Genomic DNA, 6,000 nt, shown 5'->3' on the forward strand with positions numbered 1-6,000 from the left:
TATTCCATTTTCTAAAATTGGCTGCTAATACAGTTATTAATAGAATATAGAAAATGACTTAGTACTCCTCTTCCTGACTCTTAACAACCACTTGGATGACCGTATATATATTGGGTATTGTAAACCAAAAATAAAATTATAAGACCCCCAACTGACTGATGGACCCACCTCTCATCCAGGAAGGACATTCCAAAGTAAACCTGAACATCTAGTTCAGGCCATGTTGGGAAGGGGGATCAGACATGCCTCATTATATCCTCCTCCTCTGGAATTCAGGCACAGCTGTTCAGCATTAACATTAAAACAGCGATCTTAAGACTGACAAAACAGACTGTGTAGCAATAAGACACCAAATTCCAACATGACTCTAGTATAGCATCACATGACAGATAGCAGACCCTCAAAAAATTAAAGTATGTTACCCCAAAATATATTTCTTTGACATATTTTGAAATGGCCCTGGAAAGTTATCTCTCGTGGGGAAAAGCTACATTCTATAGGGAATCCCCTTCCCTTTTCAGGTCTTTTCCCTGATGCAGGAGAGAATTAGCCAGGAATCTGGCACCTTTTTAGGTCTGATAATGTTAGCAGTGGAAATTACCTGTGTCATGTGCCACCGAAGTATGTTAGCAGCAGCAAATCTGTATGGGTCTGCAGCAACCTCAGTTCTTACCTCCTCAGAAGAAAGAATTGAGGGGCATAAGGCAGAAGGAGAGACAGAGCAAGTTTTAGAGCAGGAGTCAAAGTTTATTGAAAGTTTTAGAGCAGGAATGAAAGGAAGTACACATAGAAGAGGGCCAAGTGGGTGACTTGAGAGGTCAAATGTGTGGTTTGACCTTTTGACTTGGAGTTTTGTATGTCAGCATGTTTCTGGGGGTTTACATCTCTTCTCCCCTGACTCTTCCCTTGTCGTGGGCTGTCTGCATGCACAGTGGCTTGCTAACACTTGGGAGGGGAGCATGTGCAGTATGTTTACTGAGGTTATACACATGTTCACTTGAGGCGTTCTTCCCTTACCAGTCTGAGTGTTACTACAAGGTCATACACCAGTTAACCTGTGCCATTTTGCCTCTTAATGCTCATGCTTCCTCCCACTCACCCAGCTCCTGAGATATTTTCCGGAAGCTGCTGATCACCAGTTTTAGGTTTTTCTATCAGGAGACTGCATTTTCCTGGCGCTGGCTGCGACCAGTTATTATTTTGGAAAGACAGTTAACAATAACTTGAAATGTTACTGGTTGCTTGACATTTCTGGTGTGTGTGCGTGTGGGAGGGGAGCTCTCTCCTTCTCTGCTCATGTCTGACTAGCTACCCACTGTAACAATAAGAGCTCTGAAGCCAGCTACCTGGAGACTTCATCTGCATGATAAAAGATTGGGTTTCACAGCCCCTTATCTCAACCCAGATATTCCTTTCTATTGATTCTAGTTCTTTAGATAATAACTCTTTCAACCAATTGCCGATGAGAAAATCTTTGCAACCACCTATGACCTGGAGACCCACTCCCACTTTGAGTTGTTCCACCTTTCAAGACCAAACCATTGTATATCTTACATGTATTGATTGATGCCTTATGTCTCCCTCAAATGTATAAAACCAAGCAAAGGTCAACAACTTGGGCACATATTCTCAGGATCTCCTGGGGTTGAGTCACAGGTCATGGTACTCATATTTGGCTGAGAAAAGATTTCTTCCAATATTTTTCAAACTTGACTTTTAGTTGACAGTATGCTAGTTTTAATCTTACTTTTCATATTGTATGTAGTGGGCCTTAGGAAAGAGATTTATCATATCATTTAAAAGAAATTGTAACATGATTTTCATGAAAAACAATCTTAAATTTTAATGTTGACTTAGAACTTTAAATAAGTTATTTAAAACCACGTGTTTTATTTGACAATTTCAGTATAGATTTTCTAGTAAGTTTTTTATAAAAGCCAATGACTTGATTGGCATGAGACATATTTTTGAAAGATGTATTTATTTGGAAATAATGGCAGTTATAATTATTTCTTGCAATTGATGAAGATAAAAGATTAGGAAGGACTTAACTGTCTTTTTTTGAGTTATACTATAGCTCTGCCTCTATCTTCCATACCATTCCTTGTCAAAAGACTCAGTAATTTCTTTGTGATAAAGCTACATTGTTAAGAAAGACACAGATGAATAATACATTCTTCATTTTCAAATAATTTTAAATTAAATGTTAGAAATCAGGTATGTGGACAAATGTATTACATAGTAGATTATGTGGACAGTTTTTAGAGGGGAGCTGTAGAGAAAATGCTATTTGAGTAGCTTATTCCTGGCTAAGAGAATAGGGGAGGAGTTCATGGAGTTAATGGTAATTAAATTGAGGCTTGAAAGGTATAGTAACATTTGGACAAATAGAATTTGAGAAAATAGAGACATCCTAAGTGGAGCAAATTTAGACTCTAAAAAAAATCAAAGCAAATATCTAATAGTTCAGTTTGATTCTAGAATGTAGAGATAAGTGAAACAAAGTAAAGGAGAGGCAAATTCAGTCCTAAGAATGAAGGGTCTTAGGTTTTAGGCTAATAAGTTTTATTTGGTATGTATTGAGGAGCCCCTCCCTGTCCTAGTTGATGCACTTGTAGGAAGAGGCACCAGGGAAATATGTGCATGATTTGAAGTCACATATATTAAATTTAATAAATATTAAATGTGTTCCCCCACCTCCCCCTATGCCAGTCTAACATACTATAAAAACATGTTATATATTTGCAAAGGGTAGGTCTGATATATTCTATAAAGATAATGATGAGACGGATATTTGAAGACATTTGGTGGATGTGAGAGATATGAATTTGAAATTGTTATTGGAGTAAAGGGGAAAAACTGTCATTATAATAGTAGGTAGAAGAGAGACTGCTTTTAAGATGCTTTCTAGAGACACTTAGTATGCTTTGGCATATATTTAAGAAACAACAATATTTAAAAAAACAAGAAGGCTTGAGATGGAAATGAAAATAATCAGTCATTATTAATTTGAATAAGAGTCAGAATCAGAATATTCAAATGAAGATACTTAAGAGTCAGTGGAAGACAGCTGAGCAAAAGAGGATGGAAAATTGCATTTACTGGATGTTTTAAACTGCTAAAAGTAAATAGCAAATATTTTGTCAAAATGTAAGTGTGTTGTATAGCAAAATGTATTTACTGATTGTTCAATATTCAAACCAGACTTTTATTTGGAAACCATGTTGTACTTGGTTGTCAGGTCTCAGGCTAGCCCATCCATTTAGCCTTCATGTTAAAAAAGAAAGGAGTGGTCCATGTCCTTTACAGAGCTTGCAAGTATTATTTGTTTTTTTAAAATATGAAATTAGTTGTTAAATCTTAAAAATTGGACGCTGTCTCACTCTCTCTCTCATGCACACACATAATGATTTACCAGTCTGTCTTGAAAATTCTGATTTGGCAAGACTAAACCTACATTCTTACAAAGCAGTAATGGCGGTAAATTTATGGGGCTTAAAAAAAAACACCTCGGGCCGGGCGCGGTGGCTCACACCTGTAATCCCAGCACTTTGGCAGGCTGAGACAGGCGGATCACGAGGTCAGGAGATCGAGACCATCCTGGCTGAAACCCCGTCTCTACTAAAAATACAAAAAATTAGCCGGGTGCGGTGGCGGGCGCCTGTAGTCCCAGCTACTCGGGAGGCTGAGGCAGGAGAATGGCGTGAACCTGGGAGGCGGAGCTTGCAGTGAGCCGAGATCACGCCACTGCACTCCAGCCTGGGCAACCGAGCAAAACTCTGTCTCAAACAAACAAACAAACAAAAAAAAAAATAAAAGAAAAAAACACCACCTCTTCAGAGACTTTGCCATAGTAGCATGAAACTTTATCCTGCACCTAGCCTAATTAATATTTTTGTCTTTAGGTATTTTATTTTGTGACCCTCATGATGTATGTGATGTTTATCATATTATTCTTTCTGGTGATTGTTGCCTTGAAACCTAACGACTACTTGCAAAAATTTTTGTAGGTGAAATAAGTTGGTATTACAAATGAGAGACCAGTAACTGATCACTTATTCTAGTGGGTTTGGATTCACTCCGTTTTATGTTGCCTTGGAATTTTCTGCAGATGTTCACTCCTTCCGTAACTGTTGGTTGCTTCCTTGGTCTGGGAACAATACTATCAGATTTACATTCAGAAAAACAAGAAACAAAAAAAACTTAGTTTGGGTGTGTAGTATGTATTCAAGAGAGTTAAGACTGAAGGATAAAGGACCAGATAGGAGATTATATAACTAGTAGGTACTTTGATTGTGAAGGTTAGGGGAGGGTTGTGGACTGGATATATACGTTCGAGAATCATTTGCAACAAGTAGTTGTTGATTCAAGAAATAGAATACAAATTGGGGCTAGAATGGTATCTTGAGAAAACTGACATGGAAAAGGCACATGCAGGAATAGTAACCAACAAGACTGAAAAAGCAGGGTTGAGAGCTAGGAGAGAAATTAAGAGTGGTATCATGCAAAGCAAAGGAAGAGTTTTGAGAAGGAAAGAGTAAACAATAAGCTAAGTGAAGCAGAGGAGTTAAGCAAACTAAGAATTAAGAAATAACATTGGATTTTTCAGCTAGGTTATTCCTGTCCTGATAATAAAATATTTAGTTTCAAGGATGTAAAGATTTGCTAAACTCTGGGACGGTCTATGTGAATTTATTAATGTTGAAAGAATGGAATCTCGTTCGTTCTAATTCCAACCAAATATTTTTTTTCATGTAACAGCATCATGGAAAGTAACAAAAAAGAAAAAAAAACCAGTAATCTGTTTATGAAAAGAAATAAATGATAAATGAATAATACACTAAGGATACTTTGAATGAATATGTAAAATTACCATCCAAACTGGGACACTTTTGAGAGTGAAAGGGATAGTTGTTAATAATTACAATAGGTATGAACCACATCTGTCCCAGCTAATCCAGGACTAATGGTCACTGGAATTATAGTTCACATTTATTCAGTGCTTAGCTATTGTAGGAGCCAAAGGGGCAAGTTACCCTTGGCCTTCTGAAGGTTCACCAAAAAATCAACCTGCAAACGACAGATTAATTGGAAACAGGCATACAAATTTATTTAACATGCATACATAGGAGCCTTCAGCATGAAGATCCAAAGATACCGGGGAAGTTCTCTATTTTTATGCAAAGGCTCAACAAAGTCTGGACAGCTATGTAGAAATATTGGAGGAAAAGGGTGTGATTTAATGCTGATAGACTGAGTGAAGAACTCCAGCAAGGCCTGTCTGTCTAGATTCTTCCTGGCCTCTGAGCATGCATTCCTTCCTGGTATGGGGCAGGACTTTCTGGGGATCTGAAGACTTACAGTCAAATAGGATAAGTCTTAACAGCAAGTTATTGCAGAGAAAGGTAAGGGAAAATTAGAGTAATATTTTTAGGTTTTGACTAGCTTTGGGGAAAGGGGGCTCTGATTTCTAGGACTTCCCTTGCGGAGGCAGGATTCTAGTTTCTGTGGCTAGCCTCCGAGGAAAATGGGACTGAGAGACAGGAGTGCAGAAGATCAGAGACAAACTTTGCTTTCTGAGGCTACTTCTGAGGCCTTCATTTTGGGATATTGCTTTCTGAGCCCCAATACTACCAGACAATAAGAAGAGTTCTTTATTGGTTTATCTCATGACTAGTTTTAGTTGACATTTGTAATTCTTTCTTTGTATATGGTGAATTCATTGACATATATACTCTACATAATTTTGGTGACTTGTTTATTTAAAAAAAAAGGTGCCCACTATATACCGAGCTCTGTCCTAAGGTATGGGAAATGAAGATGATTAATACATAGTTCTAGTTGTTAATGATCTACCAGCATACTTGTGATAATCTGCAAATTAAATTTTAATGTATTATAGTAAAGTGTCATGTTGATAGTGTGGTTTGTGAAGACCTCAACTAGTATTTTAGTACATTATATACTATAATTTTTAGAATTAAGATTATAGTGTATTTG

The sequence above is a fragment of the Theropithecus gelada genome, chromosome 3, assembly GCF_003255815.1.
Source record: "Theropithecus gelada isolate Dixy chromosome 3, Tgel_1.0, whole genome shotgun sequence".
In the NCBI taxonomy this organism is placed as follows: Eukaryota; Metazoa; Chordata; class Mammalia; order Primates; family Cercopithecidae; genus Theropithecus; species Theropithecus gelada.